General features: G+C 43.2%; 1 pseudogene; it reads right to left on the bottom strand.

The window, feature by feature from the left end:
* Positions 1 to 1,431: 1,431 nt before the first annotated feature.
* On the bottom strand, positions 1,432 to 3,254 carry LOC147880925 (uncharacterized; annotated as a pseudogene).
* Between the last annotated feature and the right edge of the window lie 18,948 nt (positions 3,255 to 22,202).

The following is a 22,202-nucleotide window of genomic DNA, read 5'->3' as shown; positions in this document are numbered from 1 at the left end:
ATAAAATGCTCTTTACAACTTTTAGGCTGCGTAATGTGTCGGGTATATCGGTCTATGATAGTGGGCAAAAGAGTGGCTTAAGAAGTTTTTGTCTGCCCCTACTATTAGTTGGAGGGGGGATGCCATAGCAGATAGTTTCTGCTATGCATGTGGAGTTGATGTTTCGTTATCTCGATTGCGAACTACTGTTTCTTATGGTCATTCACATCTCAGGTACTGGGCTGTAGCAAAATTTAACGTTTGTGCTGAATGATAAAAACCGACAATTTTACCATCACAAGCATGCTCAACATTATTTGGGTTATGAACTAGAAAACCCATGATGTTAGAATGCGGTAGGTGATGTTCAAACAGTTTCTGCTAGTCGTAGATGTTTTGAAGTAGCTTATTTGCAGGAACTGCTTTCCCACAATTCAAGGCAAGTATTTGAAGCAGAAAATCGAAATGGTTGAGACCCTGGAGGATCAGAAGGTGAAGATAATGTAGCCTTGCTATCGGATTGCCTGAATTGGCCATGTTAATATCCTTGGTGGGCTTCCACGTTTAAACCCATGCAATTGAAATTTGGACAATGTTTTTTGTAATGGCTCTTGATTTTAATGCTTTGGCTCAGATTTAACTGATTGCGCAGTGTCTTCTTGCTTCTCATTTTGTTGCAATAACTTGACAGGTAATAAATAGAGTCTTTCTACTATTGTTTGTCTTATCATTGAGGTTAAATTCCACAAAATGCTCTTTACAACTTTTGGGCAGTGTAATGGGTATTTTGGTCTACGATAGTTTGCAAAAGAGTGGCTTAAAAATGGATATTCTTGTCTGCACCTACTATTAGTTTGGGGGGGGGATGTCATAGCACATAGTTTCTGCTATGCATGATGGAGTGATGTTTTGTTACCTTGATTGCTAGTTAAAATGCTGTTTCTTACGTTAATTCATGTCTGAGCTACTGCTGAATGATGAAGTTACCATCACAAGCATCATATACAGCAAATCTAAGTGCAGTGCTCAACATTAGTTGATCTGGAAGTGCCTGTGCAAACCTGAGGCAAAGCGGACTTCATTCCTCCACATGAAATCAGCCCCAAGCTTGTCTGTTCCATAGTTTGTAGGTGCTCAGTTTTGGCTATAGAGGTGCCAAATTTGCACTGGAACCAGAATGCAAACTAGGGAACAAGGCTAGACGTCAACTCCCTCCCCATGGAGGCATTTGAGTTTCACGTTTGACATATAGGGGCGTGAGCACAATGTGTGGAGACATAGTGAGTTTAAGTAGCATCTCAGTTCTACCCTTCTCTATTCTTACTTCTGCTGCCTTCTACCATGTAGGATGGAATTCAGGACCTCGAACAGTTTGCATGAAATCTCATCTCCATGTTTATTGATGCACTACGGCACCTTTAAGTAGCATCTCAGTTCCGCCCTTCTCTATTCTTACTTCTGCTGCCTGCTGCCATTTAGGATGGAATTCAGGACTTCGAACAGTTTGCATGAAATCTCATCTACATGTTTATCAATGCACCCCTGCACATCAAGTGGTCCGATGCTTCACCTCGCTCCTGCACACCTGGGCATGCAGGATGGTAATCGATCTCCCACAATCAATCAGCAGCTAGCTCTCGCTCGCAGGATTTTGTGTAAGGACTTGTTCATGCATCACGCTCTGTGCTACTGTGTAAATCTGATTATATCCTGCCATGCTCCTGCTGGAGCTCCCCTCAGCCCCCCTAATTGTAGCTCTGACTACAGACAATTCTTGCTGGAGTGACAATTTATCATTGTCTTCTTCCTCTCATTTAGGTTGGATATACTCCTGACAATTTCTCCTTCCCTTCTCCTATGCCCAGCTGTAAGTACAGAAGATTTACGGATGCATTCCTGATCATCTGGCGTAGCTCCGACAAACTTTCTTGCTCATCGTCCTCATTCATTGATTGATCACTTTGTAGTTGGAAGAATCCGTCTTTTATGATCGACCCCTTCCGTCTCGGTCACAAAGAGTCCGAGTTGATCCTTCTTGCAGTTGGCTAATTTCCCCCATAAGCCAGTCTCAAATATCTCCTCTACGACTGCTTCCCATCCCAGCTCAGGCAACCTTTCCAAGGTATCCATGGCCAAGCCTACGCACTAAAATACCAGAAGGTTTTTAATAGGTGTATCGTGCAAGAGAGTATGTGTAACTCCTTGTGTCCTCAATCTTACTAAGTTCATACAAGACTAAGGGCTTCATAGATGAATTTGTCAACTCCGCCTTATTTGCAACCCACAAACAATGAGCTCAGCGCCTCCTGTCCGGCACCTGTGTTCAGCAAATTATTTCCTAGGCTATTATAATCATTTGGGGCGTAGTCATTTGCTATGTATCGAGCAATGGTGCTTCACATTCTCTCCGTTATTATTATCGATGAGTCCCTGTCGTCGTAGGTGCTGATGATCGCCTCTGCTTGGGCTGCGCTGGACGTCTCATCCAAAGGTGAACGTTTACGGATGACATGAGGTTTTGAATCTCCACGTCTAACTACCGGATATGAGTGCTGCTTTCAAATAATCTACCGTATCTCCTGCAGAAAGCTCTCAGAATTTAAGTATTTTCAATGCATGCAACCAATAACAAAGTCTGGAGTCTGCCAGGGACTCCTTGACTAGCTTGATGACTTCCACAAAAACCATGCAAAGGACGTGAACAGGTCACTAGCGTCTTTACTTAAGGCTCTGCGAAGCACTGTCTAGCGCAGCCGGTGGGTAGCTGGCAGGGTAGCCTTTGCAGCATACGTAGACAAGTTCTCGCCGCTTAGCGATTCTCCAATCACGGAGATTGAGAGGGTGGTAGCCACACGGATGAAGCTACTCTTCCCATAAGCCTGTGGTCACTCAAAGCAGTCAGAATCAGCGTCTGGATCCTTATACGTACTTGGTATGCAAAATGAAGGCCACTACAGCTGTAGAGAATATTACAAACGGAGAAGCATGATATGCAGAGAGGCGCTCAATCCCGTATTATGCTTGGCAGCAGATGATTTGAAGGGAATTCAAACAAATCTGAGGAGATACTCGAGAATTCCTTGTCCCTTATCGCCGCCTCGCCAGGCTCTCCTATGGAATGCACTGACTCGGTCCTAGTGGTCACTAACAACTGTTTCCAGATAGCCTCGTGAATCTAGAATTATGAGATAGCTTTTTCCTGTGAGCACCCTTTGCAGCAGCTGGCAAGCATTTTTCACGTTGAAACCTTCCATGCGGTATTCAAGCTCGGTCATTGCTGGACCTAGCAATGGAGCATGCTTCCCCGAACACAGCTCGAAAGCCCGTCGGTATAAGTCTTTGGTGGTTCTGCAACTGCAAATCTGGCAAGACTCGACTGTGTGTTTAAAGTGCGGGCTTGCTCTCGCTGTTTTGAAGTAAGGTGCACTGGACAGCGGCATATATCATGGTCTGGTGGGATGGGGCAGATTCTGAAGCTTCAGCCATGAAGTTATTATTAGAGTCTCCAAGGTTACAAGCTTCGAAAAACGTACCGCGAAGGTTGTACAGCTTTAACTTCAAGGGCGATCTTTGCTTGTTTCTCTGGCAGGTCTAGCTGCTCACACAAAGTTTGCAAGTTGTCTAGATAAAGAATGTACCAAGTTTCTCTCGTTCTCGAAACTGCGCGTCCATGAGTAAGAGGGCCGTACCACGATTGCGATCTGATGCCTTGAAGCAAGATTTAGCTACACGGGAGCATGGGGTCACTCGTTTCTCCGACGGAGGCAGTGGGAATCGGGATGAGGACTTTGGGAAACCAAGGACAAGCCAAACTTCAAAGGGCTGAAAGTAGTAAGGATTCAGGAATGACGCGTACATTCTTTCATACATATATACGTCCGTATCTAAGACCGATTTATAAATGGGATGCAGCTTACTTTTCGGATCGTACTCGTAGCAGGTTGCAGCACACGCCTCCTTTTAAGATCAGGGGCATGCATGAGTGAGCTTGTGGGCTCATTCACAATATCATTGTAAACCTATGGCCAGCATTTTTCACGTGCGCTAGCATTTCTCCAAGTTCCAACAAAAGGTGATAATTGTGAAAAGTGCTAGCATTTTTCCAATTTCCAACAAAAGGTGATGAGAGGAAGACGATTTTGTAAGTCCATGAATGTATTATTTTGGCATGTCTATCTTAGTGAGGAATGGGCTAGGCAGGGCATCCTAGGTGAGAGTGCCCAAATCTAAAATTAGTTGCCAATCGTCGTCGAGAGTTAAATTTCAAGCACTTTCATACATGCGGCATGTGATGTGGAGCAAGTTTTGATGATCGCTCCTCGGATTTTAGACAGTTTCTTCCTCAGAATGCTTATATAACTTCAGCTTATTCCCTTATGTGGAGGGTCGAAGCGAGGCAACTGATGCATGACATGGAGTGGGTGGTAGGTGATGTGGCATGAGCGACAGGTAGATGTCACATGGAATGGCACAATTGCCAACCAACAAAGTGCAAGATTAGGGGCTAGCTTTTTGTCAACCCTTTTATACAAAGGGGGGGTTTGAACAAGTGGCTAGATGTGACTACTTAAGATAAAATTTAATCTTGTAATGGGGAATGTGAGGAGACATCAGCCCTTCCACTTGGAAGGTCCAATGGATAAATTGTTGGAGCTGCCCAAGAACTTGATAGGCTATGGAATATGCCAAGGATTGCCAAATTTGGCAAGTGATGATGGCTTGGGAATTTCTAGATTGAGTGAGAAAAGAAGGTTGTTGATAGTACATCTTGTGATTCTCGAGGTGGGTTTAGAAACGTGTGGAAGTCTCCTCTCTTACAAACACAAGTAGCATGACTTGTCTATGACGGGTTGAAGACTTGCTCCGTCGTTGGGTCTCAAGGTGGGATCCTACAAAAATCTTAATTTTAAGAAATATGAAGACCCTAGAAGATATGATTACGTGACTACATGGTACCCTCTCCTTCCTAGAAGGTATGTTCATCGTGTGTTCTCTTCTCAAAAGCTCTGTGTGTGTGTGTGTGTGTGTGTGTGTGTGTGGTGTGGACAACCTAAGGGTTGCTAGGCACAATGGTGCTTCCTAGCGACCATGCCAGGAAATCAAGAGTAGGTTGAAGGGATGGAAGCAAGAGGAGGTGCAAAAGCAAATGCATGAGTTACAACATGCATATATATATATATATATATATTATAAGGTTAGGAGGGGATGATGGGTTCAAGGCATTTCGTGTTAATGGAGAGTTGTTTTGCAAATGAGTTTCCATGTCTGAGAGTAGAAGTTGGCAATGAAGACGTCAAGAAGTTATATATATATATATATATATATATGTATATGTATATAAAGTTGGCAATGAAGACTTCAAGAAGTTATATATATATATATATAAGGTTGGGAGGGGATGATGGGTTCAAGGCATTTTGTGTTAATGGAGAGTTGTTTTGCAAAGGAGTTCCCATGTCTGTGAGTAGAAGTTGGCAATGAAGACTTCAAGAAAAGTGAAAAACATTATTCAACACAACCACTTTGTCTCTTTGGTTCAAAGTTGAGACATCCAATCTTTTACTTTCCATTTTAGTTAAAGCTCGCTCCAAGTTGTGGGGAGAAGTGCGTGTCACATTACATGTTGTGCAAGGCACATCGCCAAGGTTGCAATGAGGGAGCACCACATGGCTCGACCCATTGGAGATATAAAAGAAAAAGTTGCCATACTACTCACCTCCTCACTTATAAAGAACACCGGGCTAGTACGATTGTACAAAATCTTTCCCTTGGTGTCAAGCATTATCATAATGGTTTTAAAAAAAAGAAGCAAATGTAAGTCCACATTCAAAAACCAAACATAGTTAAGGCTCTCTATTCTAGTGCATTGAAGAAGCATATGAAGAATCCTCACCTCTTATGATGAAGCAATGAAGCCATATAAATATTCAATTCTATATTGGAAAAGCAAAGGGCACAATGAAGCCATATAAATGTTCAATTCTATATTGTAAAAGCAAAGTATGCCTTGAATATTTTGACTATCTAAAGACTCATTAATTTACATTATCCCATAATGATGTAAAAAATTCTAGTCAAACATCCCTAAAAGCTCTTCAGTTTGCTTGGCAACAACCACAATAGCGTCCATCAGTGTTGCTTGTAGAAATATCCTAAAGCCATAAAAAGATTGCAACCCTACATCCTTGAGAGACACTTGCCAACAACCACAACAAAGTCCCCTAATGTTGCTTCAAAACATGGTTTCTCTAAGCTCGCATGCCAAAAATGGTAGTACTTGTAGGTGAGGTAACCTCATCTTAATTTAAGATGTCTAAGATGTTTCTTTGTTTCCCAAACCATCTTTGTTGCTCTCAAAATTGTTTGGGAAGCCAACGCAAGGGAGAGATTCCTTGCAATCCTTCTACTGATCTACATTGTGATGAAACTTGTTTGCTCATAATGAGTTCACTAAAAAAACAAAACCTTGGACCTAGTAAGAGAAATTACATAATCTTGTAGATGGGGAAGAAAGTGGCTACAATAATCGATCACACGAAACATCAGCACTCAAACATAGAATGGCAATGATCATACCTCACAAATCCTTTTCCCACACAGAGTCATGCATCAGCAATTAGTCCCAAATAGGAAACTCGATCTCATGATGGGTGTGACCCATATGAGAGTCGCTGAATCTTTTGCAAGCCCTTAATCCTTAACAACTTGAGCACTTTGAGTTGAAGATATGTCAAAAGATCAATAGGTTTCATGAACTTGCAATGAGGATAGCCAAGTCTTTCTATATGGCTTTTAATGTCAGGAGGCAAATCTTCATCTATCCACTACCCTTCCCAAAAGAAGCACTTGCCTTTTGTTGCACTTTCTCTTCATGCCATCTCTTTGTGCAAGTTTTGTTGAATGCATTCTATGTTCTCAACTTTGTGTGCATTATATGTTTTCTGCTCTCTGTACATTCTATTTTCTCAACTTTATATGTTTTCATCTATGAATGCATTCTATGACCTCTATGTAATCATTAACTATAATGAAGTGAGTAGCCTACTCATTTAGTTCAAACTCGAAAGATGAACTTGAGTAATTTAGAGTCACATTACATTGACTCATTCTAAAGAATGTAACATGAATTGAGAGAGCAGCTTGCTCATTGACATGGACTTTAATTTCATTACTTCGAGAGTAGCCTCCTCATTGACATTAACTGGCTTCATTAGTTCAAACTCAAAAGTGAGAGAGCACCTTGCTCATTGACATCATTAACTATAATGAAGTGAGTAGCCTGCTCATTTAGTTCAAACTCAAAAGATGAACTTGAGTAATTTAGAGTCACATTACATTGACTCATTCTAAAGAATGTAACATGAATTGAGAGACATGGACTTTAATTTCATTACTTCGAGAGCAGCCTCCTCATTGACATTAACTGGCTTCGTTAGTTCAAACTCAAAAGTGAGAGAGCACCTTGCTCATTGACATTATCGAGCAACATTATCAAACAATGTTAGTTCAAAAGTGAGAGAGCACCTTGCTCATTGACATTATTGACTTTAATTTCATTACTTCGAGAGCAGCTTGCTCATTGACATTAACTGGCTCCGTTTGTTTAAACTCGAAAGTGAGAGAGCACCTTGCTCATTGATAGAACCTTATGCATTGACGTCTTCATAAAAGATGTCCCATGGTATTATTTTATTGTGCTTAATGTGTGTATGTGTATGATGATAATTTTGGTGCTTGCAATCAGGAGTCTGTGTGGGCTTTGTGTGTGCATTGTGGATGAGTGCATGTGTGGGCAAGTGCGAATGAGTGTATGCATCTCTGTGTTTATGTGTAGTTGAATATCATTGTGTACTCGTGTACATGCATCCTTGCATCTGTGTACATGTATCCCTGTAAGTGTGTATGTGTGTGTGTAGGTGCATCCTCTCTCTCTCTCTCTCTCTCTCTCTCTCTCTCTCTCTCTCCCCCCCCCCTCCTTCCTCTCCTCTCTCACTCTTGCGCTCTCTCTTCCCCCCCCCCCTTCCTCTCCTCTCTCTCGTTCTTGCGCTCTCTCTCCCCCCCCTCCTCCCTCTCCTCTCTTGCTCTCGTGCTCTCTCTCCCCTCCCCCCTCCCCTCTCTCTCTCTCTCTCTCTCTCTCTCTCTCTCTCTTCCCTCTCCTCTCTCTTGCTCTCGCTTTGGCTCTCTCTCCTCCCCTCCCTCCCCCCCCCCCCTCTCTCTCTCTCCCTCTCTCCTTGGTTCACACAGCGGGGATGTACGACAACCCATGTTGGGGGCCATACTTCGGATACGGAGTGGGCCCATGTGGAGTGGCTACAGGTTCTCATGTTATCACGGATGATTCGTGGTAAGCCATCCGTTCCTCACCAGATCATTCAGGTTGAGTTTGGGTCACCCCCTTTACAGCTAGATGCTACATTTCAGGTCATCACATATTTGTACCGAGTCAGGGAATATGGGGATTACACCTTTGGGCGTAGTAGGCTACCATGGATAGCTCTGTTCTCCTCTATGGCACTTATAGCAGGAGGGGATGAGAGGTGCTGGTATGCATGGATAGAGAGATGGTTTGAGCGACTGGGGCTCCACATGGATAGACTACCTCCCTTTAGTAGTACATGGAGGTTCTGTTTTCTTCCCTCCTATTACGCGAGGTCAACCAGGTTATCCCTGAGTGAGGATCTATTACAGCTACACACATTTCAGACCTGGTTGGGACCGAGTGAGCTCTTAGTGAAGCTTAGCTTCTACAGAGATCACTTCTTACATATCATAGTGGAGGGTTTCATTGACCCATCAAGGTACATGTAGATTCACCTACCTCACTCGTCCGTTGAGGATATCTCTTGGGCAGTTCTGGGTCTCTTCACATAGACTTCGTATCGAGAGCGGTAGAGTAGAGTGACTACCCAGGGAGAGATGCATATGCACACTGTGTGACATGCAAGAAATTGAGACAGAGGAGCATTTCATCTTTAGGTGTCCTGTTTACTATGAGATCCGAGGGCGTTTCTACTGTCTCTTCAGAGATAGCTATGGGATTTTGGCTCGTTTCCTCTCCTACCCAAACTAGCGGTGTTTGGCATGAGGTACTTAGACATCACGAGAGGATACTTTGAGCACAGATACAGGAGCATACTTCTTCCTCGATTGATCCCTCTTAGAGCTCTATCACGGAGTTCTTTCAGCCAGATCACATGGACCCCCACGAGACGAGGCCTTGACATGATCGTGACTCGGAGCCTGTGACCCGACAGCTGAGACAGAGGGTTGACACACAGATCACACTTGGGGACATCTCCTCCTTGTTTAGAGTCAGAGCCCGACTGACGGGGGTCACAATAGCGCTTTGGGTGGCCAACAACACTCTATTGCCGACTTCATGCCTCCATTGCCTCATCCACCCTGATGTCCTACTGCTGCTGATGATGATGATGATGATGTTGATGATGATGCTAAGATTGATATATAGTTGACCATTGACATGACTATGTTGTACTTAGGACTTAGTACTGCCATTCTGCATTTTGCATTGGTGTGGATGCTCGTTTAGTAGCTCCACTACCATAGCTCGTTTGTACCACGTTTTTCACAGTTCCATAGACCCATCAGTCTTCCGAAGACTTTAATAAACTTTCTCTCTCTCTCTCTCTCTGTGTGGTCTCGTCAGTCTGGTTACGGGCATATGGTCTTTGCAGTTGCCCACACATCTTGTGCAATCTCATCGCTCCCTATCTTGCGCCCACGTGGTTGTTTCGCGCCCTTCCTTGCACCCATGTGGTAGTTTTTGTAGCTCGCGCTAGTCTATGATCACCGTGTGGCACTCCGCGTCCATCTGCAGTCTACCGCCCCAACGATGCCACATGTCGACAGCGTCGTCATCTCAAGGGTGCCGCGTGGCACCGCATTGCATTGGTGGCTGCCAGCATTTACTCTGGGGGTTCTTGAGTAAAACAGATTGTGGGGCCCCACTGATTGCATGAGTCGTTCACAGGGGCGGTCTTCGCCACGTGTTGTAGTTGCCTCCTCGCTCCTGGGCAGCCTGTGCCTCTGCACGCCCTCTATCGCACTGCCACGTGTCGTATCTGCCTCCTGCTCCTGCGTGTCTACTGGGCATTGGGCAGCCTACGCCTCTGCTCTGTCCGAGCGCTCTAGTCTGCTCTATCCTCTATTGGAACCTGTGTCACATGGCACTCTTGCACAAACCCACCTTCCACTCCAACGTGGCGCTTCCCCTAAACCTCAAAAACTCCTCCTCCGCTTCCCGAACCTCCTCCACTTTCGAACCTCCTGCGAACTTATAAAACTACTACTCCACTTCCCAAACCTCCTGCGAACCTCCCTTCCCCTCTCTCCAAACCTCCATAATGCACCATGTCGATCCCTTCCTTAAAGAATAGTAAGAAGGAAATTTGAAATGTGGGCTACCAGGAAATTGTGGGTTATTGAAAGAACTAGTTGGAGTATGATAATTCTCTCGCGAGGTGTGGGCATGAAAAAGGATGTTTTTATGGGTGTAAAAGTCTTCTCTAGAAGTAAGCCAAAAGTCCTTGAGAGAAGGCAACTTGGGAGTTGGCCATGTGCTCTCAAGTGTCCTTTAGAAAGCTACGAGGAAAGCTGTTTCAATGGCTAGTATTGGGTGGGCTTTTAAATTTAGCAACGACCATCATCAAAGGGTTACAAGAGTAAGCGAAAATCCCAAGGATCAATAGTGGGACCCTATTGACTCGATCAAGAGTTCATAAAAAATAATTAATTGAGAATTTGGTGACGTAGATCCTAGGCTTGGTATTCAAGGATACATGCTCAATTGCTAAGTCTTGGCTTTCAGATCAACCCTGTAGAGAGGGTTCGAGAGGGATGGCAGATGGAGATGGAGATGGTGTTGGTGGCGACGCCCTTGACCTAAGACGTTCGCGCTTTGCCCCCCCCTCCCCTCAGACTTGACTACGGTGCCATCAGCAAGATAGAGATGGAGGTAGATATAGTTGGATATTCTCTCTTATTTGACACTAAGAATGGAGAAGAAGCAGGTCGAAATGTATTGACTGTTAAGAGATCTATTGATGGGACTTCTAGTCTTGCCAGTCTTTTGCATGACTACAAGATGGACACGAGACATCTGGTGAAAGCTAGAGAGATCTGCCACTCACTGCCGCGGGTTCCTTACAGATAGAGAAAATGGCAGAGCTGTTGGAGGAAGAACTCTCATACCAGAACGTTTGGAAAATCTCCTCCCCCTAGAGAAGAGGCAAATGATCAGAGAAGCCTTCCTTAGGCTTACCGAGAAGAAGACAGAAATCAAGAAAAAAGAGAAAGACAAGCCAACCCCCCTCTCTCCTGGCTATCCTGGAGGAGCCCAGACAAGAACCATTGGGACCCCCGTGCCTACGATCGACGAGATCCAAGACTCAATCGGTGGAGGAAAGAGCTATAGTGCCTCCAAGTCCGTCGCGAGCTCACTAGACATGTCACGACAAATTGATAAAGAGGGCGCAAAACGCCAGATGGAGAAATTACCACCTTATAAAGGTAAGGTCACAGCTTTCCTTAATGAGATCTCCACTTGGAATCCATTGATTGGCTTTCCTCACATGCACTCATAGGATTTCTTCCCAGTCCCTGACCCCTTGCAGCTTTCTTAGAAAAATGGATTAGAAATAAGTCATAATAACTGGGGTACAAGAGGGATGGTAGTTATAAGTGTCAGATTCTTGAGAAGGCGATTCTACTTCTTCCTATTCGAACAAGAGGAGATGGCTTATGACGCCCTTCATCAAGCTCTCTAGACAATCAGAAACCAACTACTCTACTTGAAATACTGGTATGAAGCCTTCAATCCTGATAGGCCTAGGTCCAATGCCATCCTAGTCTAGGTAGAACTCTCTAATCTCCCTTTCTCTCTCGTGCGTCAAGCAGCTAGGCTTTGCAGTAGTCTAGGAGAATGATAGGAGTCGAAGAAGAACAATTCATCAATCCAAGAGGGAACCCACAAGTGTGCGTCAAGATTGACGTGGCTAATGACTTGCCAGATACCCTGGTAATTGTCACCAAGAACGGAGGAGTCTACAGAGAACAGCCCTTTGTCTACAAAAACCTCCCAAATTCCTACTTCCTCTGTGGGCTTTCCTCTCACACTGTGAAGAATTGTCATCTTAAGAAACCAAAAGCAAGTCTTGCTAAGGAAACAACCCTCACTCTCGCTACTCCGCCCAAACCCAAGTGGTCGGTCAAAGGAGCTAAAGAGCCTGCTAGCTCAGGCCCAACCTTCCCTACCAAAGCCATGGTTCCCCAACAAGAGGTTATGCCTACTCTCAACTCTGTTGAAACCAAGAATGCTTTTGACACTTTAATTGATCAAGAGACTGAACTTTGGATACAAGACCAACCCAATATAGAGGAAGACGTCAAGCCAGGCTGGTCGCAAGAATTCGAGGAGGTAAACCAGAAAGACACAAACATAAGTGACTCTGAGCACCGTGACTCAGAAGAAGAGCTTCCTACTACCACAGGTTCAGAGAGCACTCCTAAAAGTGTAGCCCAAGGCAGTATTTAAAACAAAAGAAGAATATCCCAGGTAAAGGGTTAGAACACCCCGCCCCCAAGGTGAAAAAAAAGAATGGTAAGTATTTCTTGCCTTACTCTAAACGTCTGCAGCCTAACTGATCCTTTGAGAGGACATGAGCTTGCCTTTTGGCTTAGAGCAAATGCGCTCTCCCCAACATTTCTCGCCCTCCAAGAAGCTAGTCACTGATGAGATTCTTGAACGAAGACTTAAAGATGTAGATAGAAGAAGAGTTTGGTTCTTTACTAAACATGAAATGGTCAAGGTGGCACAGCTATAGGAGTTCTCTCATATTTCAGTGAGGGGATTCTAGGCAGTCAAAGTGATCAAGATGGTAGATGGATTTCCTTGGCCTATAGGACCAAAAACATATCCTTTACACTTGCTTCAGTCTATGCCCCCACAGGTGCATAGTCTCTTAAGAAGAGGTACTTGGGAGAAACTAAATGGAATGGGATTAGACACTGCACACTGCGAGGGGACTTCAATATGGTGGAGCTCTCTAGTGACAAGTGTTTAATGAAGGGCTCCACTTTGAGAGAGGCTGAGCTCCTAGCTTGGGAGGAACTAAAGGAAAATCTCCAATTGGTAGACTCATGTGTCCTTACTTGGAGCAACCAACAAAACAGGGAGGCTAGAAGAGAAGAAAGGCTCGATAGGGTCTATGTTTCACAGAGCCTGCTCTCACAGACAATCTCATCCAAGACCCCAACTTTCTCTACTCTAGCTCTCTCAGCCCACAAACTTGTGCTAACAACACTTGACTTTGGCAAAGGTAGAAAGAGCCCTTCCTGGTCCAAGGCAGATCCCAAACTCTTTTCTCTTAATTCTGTTCAACATGCAAGTGTGGCCACATGCCTTTTCCTTGGACACATCAGTTGATGAGGCTTGGTTGACTGCTATTAAAAACAACCAAGAAATTCTTAAAACGGTAAGGAAAAACATAGCAATTATACGTGCCAGAAGAATGGATAGCATCAAGAAGACTATTGAAGACCTAGAAGGGAAGGCTAGATCACAAGACCCTCGAGCCCAAGGAGAGTTGGTAGCAAAGAGAAGGGAGCTCCATTAAAAAGAACCGAGTGCTGCTCTATTGAAATGAATTAGTAGCTCTGCTACAACACCTCTCTCTCCCAAATACTCCAATCTATAAAAATCTAATGCCACCTCTCTCTCTCTCCCAAATACTCCAATTTATACAAATCAGATGCACACACACATCACGGCTACATCGAAAATCAACTCCTTGATCGTAATCCTTGATCGTAACATTAGTTTCTCATGAGGAAAGATTGATGCTCAAGAACTTACAATCTGTGAAAGAGGGGACGTAGAGAACCCAAGATCAAGCCAAATGATTCCAAGGTGTACTATAGAGATTCGTGTGGGCAGGGAAAATAGATAGGCTGACTAAAGAAAATTTCAAACTTATCAGGAGGAAGAGAACCTAAGAGGAACGCCCCCTCCTCAACAAAGGCAATGGCCTCTTGACTACATCAACTGAGGGAAACTTGGATTACATAAGGCTCCACTTTCAGGACATGCTACGCAATGTTGATAATGAAGTTGATAGCATGATAGAAGCAAGAAGGCAGTGCAGTATAGCTAGAAAAGTCACAGTGCTAGGGTATGACAGAGTCCATCTTGAAAAGGACCTATCTCGTCAAGAGTTAAAAGAAGCATCCTTTCCCATGACTAAGGGCATGACACTCGGGAAGGATGGTCTCCCTTGTGAATTTTACAAATGCTTCTGGGATACAGTTGGTCCTTGTCTACTCAAGGTTTGGAACGAGAGTGTGGCCTGTGGTTCCCTCCCTGCCTAGTTAAATGGAGGAGTTATAAAACTTATTCCCAAGGAGGGGGACAAAACCCAACTAAGAAACTTGAGACCCCTCACAATGCTTAACTGCAGCTACAAGATTATTGCAAAGGCTCTGGCTGTTAGAATCCAAGGCAAAATGGACAAGTGGATCCGGCCTGAACAAAAAGGTTATATTAAAGGGAGGTACTTGTTGCTAGAAGCCATCATAAACCTATGGAAAGGGTGTGAACATGCTAGTGAAACCAAGCAGGATATCTACTTTCTGAAAATAGACTTTGATAGGATTTCCTTATTCTGTCTCTTGAGAACATGGGCCTTGGAAAATAGTTTAATTCATTCATCCGGTTCCTCCTGTCTAATACCTTAGCCAAACTGTGTGCCAGTGGTGAGATGACCCGTCAAGGTGCTATATCATGGTTGTCCAAACAAACAGCCACCTATTTCTTTGTCTTTGACTAAAGCAGAATATAGGGCACTCACTACAAGTGCATGTGAGGCCATATGGCTCAGAAGACTATTATCGAAAACATCTTACTTTGATGAATCAAAGTCAACAACAATATACTGTGATAATCAATCAGCTCAAGCATTGGCCAAGAATCCATTATATCACCCCAGGACAAAGCACATTGATAGAGCACTTCATCAGAGAAAGAGTGTTACTTGGTGACATCACACTCCAGCATTGTGATAGCAAAGAGAATGTTACAGACATCTTTACCAAACCACTTGGTAAAGATGTTTTCGAGAAACACCTACAAGATCTTGGTTTGACGAAGAGGAAGGACATTCCCATTAAAGTATTATGATGGAATGTAATGTTTAGCCCTTCTTTGATTGCACAGAATCATCATCTTGAGGTAAGGCCTACTTCATGATGTTGATCTTGAGGGAAGGTGTTGAAAGACCATGCTCAACATCATGTGATTACATGGTCTTAGAAGATTCTTGTATTTTCTTTGTTGCAGGTAACTCTGGTCCAATCAATGTATTACCCTGTAAGACACCGAATTGTTGAACTTTAGGCTTTTTCTTTGCTTTAGCTGCTAGTGCATCTGCATCAGGTTCTTATACAATAGTCTTTACATCTCTATCAGCACCATCTTTGACAACTACATCTTTATCTTTAATTTCTTTTTCTTTATTTGCTCTTTTACCTTTATCCTGCACATCAAACATAGAAATTTGAAAGTCAAGGGTAGTTTGAACATATGCTGCCTCTTTAACTTTGCTTGGCTGTACTTTGTTTGCCTCTTCCAACTGAGCTTTGAGTTTTTCATTCTCTGCCATAATAACATCTACTATGTAAGCAGCAGCTGAGGCAAAAGCCTCATATGGTCTCTGAGCCATCAATCTTTTCTTCACATTGCTCCACATTGCTTGTGATGTTTCTATTAGTTGAGACTTCAATTCACCAATTTCTGCTCCTGTCATAAATACTCCATCCACTTTATCAGTTATAGCCTTGAGCTGCATCTCTTCACCCTCCAATGCTTTAATTCTCTCTTTAGCAATCACTGTGTCAGCTTGCAAATCTACCTAATCTTCAGATAGTCTCTGCAAACTGAGTAAAAACTGCATCCTTCATCTTACTAAGTCACTTCTTTACTGTTGGTAAGCACTCTTTTTGCATTGTCAACTGTTTAGTCAACTGTTGAATCTGCTTTTCCTTCTGAAGTTTATACTTTTTCTGATCCAAGACATGTTGCTTCAGCTCCTTGATCTGATTCTCTTCCTGATGATTAACATCAATCTTTCTCTGCAATTCCTGCTTATCTTTTCTATAAAGCTTGAATTCAGGCTGAATAACCTGTTTGCATTTCATTTAGCTATTCCTGAAACTGTTTCAACACCTTCATGGCATGATCTACTTCTATCATAGACACTTTCCCGAACAACCCTACTTCACAGGCTTCTGTTTGTGTCATGCTTTGTTGTACCACTGGTTCAGATAGTGCTATCAAACTGTTCCCTGAGATTAGTTGCCAGCGCCTTTTTGACATTGAGCTTAATCTTCCTTTCTTTACGAGTCTCCTGCATATTCTTTAAAAGCTCACTACCTCCAATCTACCAGTACATCCCACAGACTGTGTGCTAAGCTTTTCCCAAACACCATCTTGTGCGCTTATTCAGTGGTATACTTGGCCTCTTTTAAATCCTCAACTACTTTCTACTTCTCCTCATCTGCTGATGCCTTTGGCATACGTGGATCTCTTTTTGCCTTGGTTCTAGTTTCTTCATAAACTTTGGCATCTCCTTTATAAATACTGAAGACCTCTTCCCATACTCAAATAGAGCTATAATAAATGGACCAACTTTCGAGTGATTATTGGTACCTATTAGAGTTTTCTTACCAACCTCCGTCATTAGCCTATTATAGATTATGTCAGCCCACGAAATATTGTAGCCCTTCTCAGCTGCTCTCAGTACAGAATAGCTTTCCCTTGACATTGTATTGGTCTTGATAAGCAATTGGACCCTCTCCAGGTAGCATTCGAGCTGCTGCCTTCTCATAGAATCTTGGACATTGTACATCAGAAAATAATTTTTTGCTTGCTAGTTGACCAAACTCCCGAAGCATGTATGCCGCGACATCTTTATCATAAGCTATTTCTTCTTGAATCAATGGCACCCAAAACACGAGATATAATTCTTGGGTTTGCCAGCATACCTGGAGCTATGAGTCGTCCCGTCTTCTGAAATTCTTCATACTGAACTATTGCCTTAGGTTGCGCCTTTCAGATATTGCATGGTAGACTAGCGTACTCCATCAAGCCGACCTCCTCCAGCCAATTCGAATGGAATTTTAGATCCAACAAAATTTGGAAATTTTTAAATGCACTTTGTCCGAAAGGTTTTTTCATCAGCGACGGAGAAACAGTTTCCTCGACAAATTTATTTTCTTCTTCTTTGGTAGTCATCTCTACCTCTGTCTCCGGCTCAGCTACCTCCTTGACTCGTGGACTCTTACACGTTGGCTACAACACACGCTTCCTTCCCATGTTCTCTTCGATCTCAGCAGCAGCGACTTCACTTAGCAAGTGTAGATCAGCTTCTTCCACTCCAACAACTTCTGACAGTAGTCGAAGATCCGCGTGAGGAATATATCCCTATGAAAATGGTGTTGAGAAATGGTGCCATGTGCACATAATTAGAGGCTAAGGTGCGGTATAAGAATGCATTAAAGTAGCCACTCTAGGATGTGGACTATATGATGTGAGGATGTGCATCCACAAGGAGAGATGTGGATCAGAGGATCCCACAAGTGTTGACTATTCTAAAGGCGCTCTCTATATAAGCAACCTATCATGCATTGTTGAGTACACACATTTGGAATAGATTGAGTATTGCCTACCGTATGTCTCTCTCATGGAGTTTCTTCTATGGTTTGATCCCCCGTGATCTTTTTCTAATTCCACGTTGCACTAGGAGAGCACAATCCGCACTTTCACATGGTATCAGAGCTCTCCTTGATTAGTTGTAGGCACACCTTGTTTTCTCATGTTATCTCTTGAGTGATCTTCTTGAAATTTTCGTGGACTCTTTGCCATTCATTTCCTCTTGAGAGAGTAGAGAGATTTCTAGTGTTACAAACTTGTGTGAGAAAGATATTTGCTCTTATGTATATTCGGAATTTTATGAAAGATCTATTGTGAGTGAGAGAGACTCTAGGTCCATTGAAAGAGATAGAGAGAGTTCTCTATCTTTTGAGGGAGAAAGATCAAGCCTCCTTGCCCTTCATTTGAAATTCTTGAGGACTGAGTGTTCCACCATTTGGAGGAGGCGGTTGTAGCAAGAAACCTGCTTCTGCTGGCCTTCACTTGCGTGCTCTACTTCATGGGCATGCAGCTGAGGGCATCCCGAGGGCATCTTCTTCTTATACATTGAGTTTTGCCACCCTGCAAAAGCACCTTAAAGGTTTCAACAAGCTGGCTCTCATAACCATTGAGAGCCCCGATGGAGATATAATTGATTGCGTCCCTAGGATTAGTGTGGTCGTCGGTCGTCGCAGCAACAGAGAGTGCTAGCGCAAGCAAGTAGAAGCAGACCGAAAGCGAACCATACAATATAAGGACCTTTGGATACCACTTCTGCCATCCTCTTTCATGACTCGTGTCTGGTGGGTCTCGTTGAGGTACTACAGTTGGATAGGATGAACTTAGATAGGAGCAGTGGAGGGAGCTCTTGATTCCGGACGTCTAGCTAATGAAGCTTTTTGTAGAAATGGGCTACCACAGAATGAATGCGGAGGAATATCTGTCCTCTTCGGAATTGACGATCTGTGTTTTGCTAGTCGGCCGCTCACGCCTGTTCGTATTGCTAATAACCAATCTCTACTCACTGGCCCCAATACCTTACACCTTTTACAGCAGCCTGCCTTTGACCATCGGCTGCTCAAGGAGCATAAGGTTTAGATGCAGCCCAGCTTTCCAGAGCTATAACTCTTATACGATGGCTCTCGGATCCATTAGCTACATCACCACAGCCTTCTTTGCAAGTTCGTCTTCTCTCCAGCCACGGCTGATCCTCTACCAATAGTCACGACGGTTGCAGAAAGCTTCTCCAAAAGCAACACGACTCCTCAACATCTGTGGCATGTCTCCAACAAGCCATTCAGACGAAATGACCAAGAAGACTCCACTGTGCTACAATCGGAGGCGCCATCATCGTTGTGCTATAGACCTTCCCACACCAAGGTCTCAGACCTTAGAAAATTTACACGTGGTAGATAAGCCACATCACTTGGGTTAAGGCTATGACCTTGGGTTAAGTTTATGGTTAGATTAAATTGACCATGGTTAAGTTCGTCTTTTGGTTGGGCCAAAAGATTGTCACGTGGCATAGGGCCACCTCAGCATAGTAACCCCTTGCCAAGCATAGTTTGTAAGCAGCATGTGACTCCATATGCCACATCATCAAAAGGCCTCTTCTTCACAAAAACTTTGACAAGCCATAACTTACAATCCAAAAAGAATTTGCACACGCTTCAAAAAGGAAAAGTGCTCGCCTTTTTGAGCTCTACACGGCTGTCAAGTCAGAATCATTGTTAGCAATTATACACTACCATTGAAGCAAAACAAAGCTCATGGTAAGACATTTGCAACAAATGGTAAAGCAACTTATGAATGCAAAAAGCATGCCAAAAGCACAAATGTATGAGATGACCATAGCACAAATCATGGCATCCACACATAAAGCATTAAGGCACAAAGCATCATGCATCAAGCTACATCAGGAAAAGAAGAGAATGCCATCGACAACATGTATTGAGAAGCAAAAGCCTTTCCACCTTTAGCCCACATGTTTGTAAATCAAACCTAACCACTTGAGAGTGGCTATGTAAGCACCCAGGGGAGGATTTGATCTTGTAATACCCACACTTGACCACCTTAAGTAGCAATGTATGCACTAAGGGGAGGTGATGGAATGTAAACTCACATCTGACCACCTTGTAGAGTAGCCAATGGATCATGGCACTAAGGGGAGGTGTTGAGATATGGTGCCATGTGCACATAATTAGAGGCTAAGGTATGGTGTAGGAATGTATTAAAGTAGTCACCCTAGGATGTGGACTATACATGATGTGAGGATGTGGATCGAGGACATCCACAAGGAGAGAGATGGATCAGAGGATCCCACAAGTGTTGACTATTCTAAAGGCTCTCTCTATATAAGAAGCCTATCATGTATTGTTGAGTACACACATTTGGAATAGATGAGTATTGCCAATTGTATGTCTCTCTCATGGAGTTTCTTCTATGGTTTGATCCCCCTTGATCTTTTGCTAATTCCACGTTGCACTAGGAGAGCACGATCCGCACTTTCACAAACGGAGCCAAGCTACTGTCCATACAGTCAGCAAAACTCACAACACTCCTTGAGATCACAAGCTGTTGCACTTCCACAAGTCGAGTAAACTCAGAGCTCTCCCACACACAAGTTTGAGAATGCATGCACCAACGTACTATATTCCGATGCCACAGTTGTGGTCATCACTTCGTAGAATAATTGCACCCCTTGGTCGGTTTCTCAATCCATGCAAAACATCATCTCTAGGCGAACCTTCCGTAATATCACCTCCACATGCAATTGTACAATACTTGTTATGACCTTACTATGACCTGTGTCGAACATGAGTTAGAACTCCTCCCGAAACGGATTTAGATCGAACCCCCGCCAGATCATATGTAGGTCGGACAACCGTCGGATCATTTTTATGTCGAAAGTCAGCTGGAACCTGAACTGGTCGGAACACAACAGTTGGACCACCCCATAGTGGGATCCCAAGCAGATTGCATCATCCCTCATGTAGCCTTCTATTATTTGCTTAATTCTCCAGGAACACGGCCACAATCTCCTTATGTATGAATAAAACCATTCTGATATTCCTCCATATTGACAAATAAGGGAGTTGGAATTCTATTGGATTTGTGAAACCTGCCACTAGCACTGTATTGTCTACGCTACTTTTGTATTTTCCACTTGACAAATGCAAATCATTACTGAACCCATGCTTGTGTTTTCACATACTTTGGCTCCAACCATCTTCTGCTTTGGTTGAGTTGGATCATTCCCAAAATATGGTTTAAGCCTAAAACCATTGATTGGTTTAGGGAAAGTATTGCCATGCAAATCACTTACTAGAAATGTTCCTTGAGTGAGCAGTTCCACAATTCTATAAGGTCCATCATATCTCAATCTTAACTTTCCTGGATGAGGTCCAAGCTTAGAATTATACATCAACACCAAATCACCTCTTTTGAACAGTTTGAATTTTATATTCCTATTAATCCAAGCTTGTCTTCTTCTCTAAATGATCTCAGAAATACTTGAACTAATAATTCTATCCTCATCCAACTTCAGCAATTGCTGAATTTTGAAATTCATGGATTCTTCAGGAGATAACTTGTGCTTTGTAGAGCAATTCTTAGGCTCCCCACAATAAACTCCATTGGAACAATTGTCTCTGTGCTACACACCAATCTAAAAGGAGTCATTCCAGTGGTCAACTTGAAGGTTGTTCTAAATGCCCACAAAACTGAATCTAGCTTTTGATCCCAATCCTTAAGATTATCCTCAACTGTCCTTCTGAAAATTTTCATAATTATTTTATTGGAGCTCTCAGCCTGTCCATTTCCTTGTGGATATCATGTTGTAGACTTCTTATGCAACATCATGTGAGTCTTAGTTAACTTTGCAAAATGACCTTATTAATAAAGTGAGTACCCCTATCCGACACTATCTCAATTGGTATTCCAAACCTTGTTATGAGATATTATGATACAAAAAATTTGCGACACTTCTTCCCTTATTATCTTTTAAAGCTACTGGCTCAACCCACTTGGTACAATAATCAGTAGCAACAAGTATGCATTTATTATCTGGATACCTGGCTGCTGGATTAATTGGACCAATAAAATCCAAGCCCCATTTCTGAAAAGGTTTAAGTGGAAGAATCAGTTGATGAGGCATCCTCTCCTTTGGTGAAGGTTTCCCATTCTCTGACATGCTAAACACTCCTTTGCATATTGATGAGCATCTTTAAACACTGTCGATCACCACAGGCCTGCTTGCATAATCTTTCTGCTTGTGACCTCCCCTGAGAAATGTCCTCCAGCACTTCCAGCATGTGCCTCTGTCAATACTGCCTGCTGCTCATCATGAAGTAGCACACATCTTTAAATCACTTGATCAATACCTCTTTTATACAGCACACCAACAATAACCAAATAAGGCGTACTTTGTAACACCATTTTTTTTTCTTATCCCTTGACAAAGAATTAGGAATCAATCCACTAGTGATGAAAAACAACATCTGATCATACCAATCTTTTGGAT

Source organism: Dipteris shenzhenensis, chromosome 31, assembly GCF_047967505.1.
Source record: "Dipteris shenzhenensis isolate YYH24624 ecotype China chromosome 31, Dip_SZ_1.0, whole genome shotgun sequence".
Taxonomy (NCBI): Eukaryota; Viridiplantae; Streptophyta; class Polypodiopsida; order Gleicheniales; family Dipteridaceae; genus Dipteris; species Dipteris shenzhenensis.
Note: the sequence above shows the minus strand (reverse complement) of the source record. Positions and strands in the feature narration are given on the sequence as shown.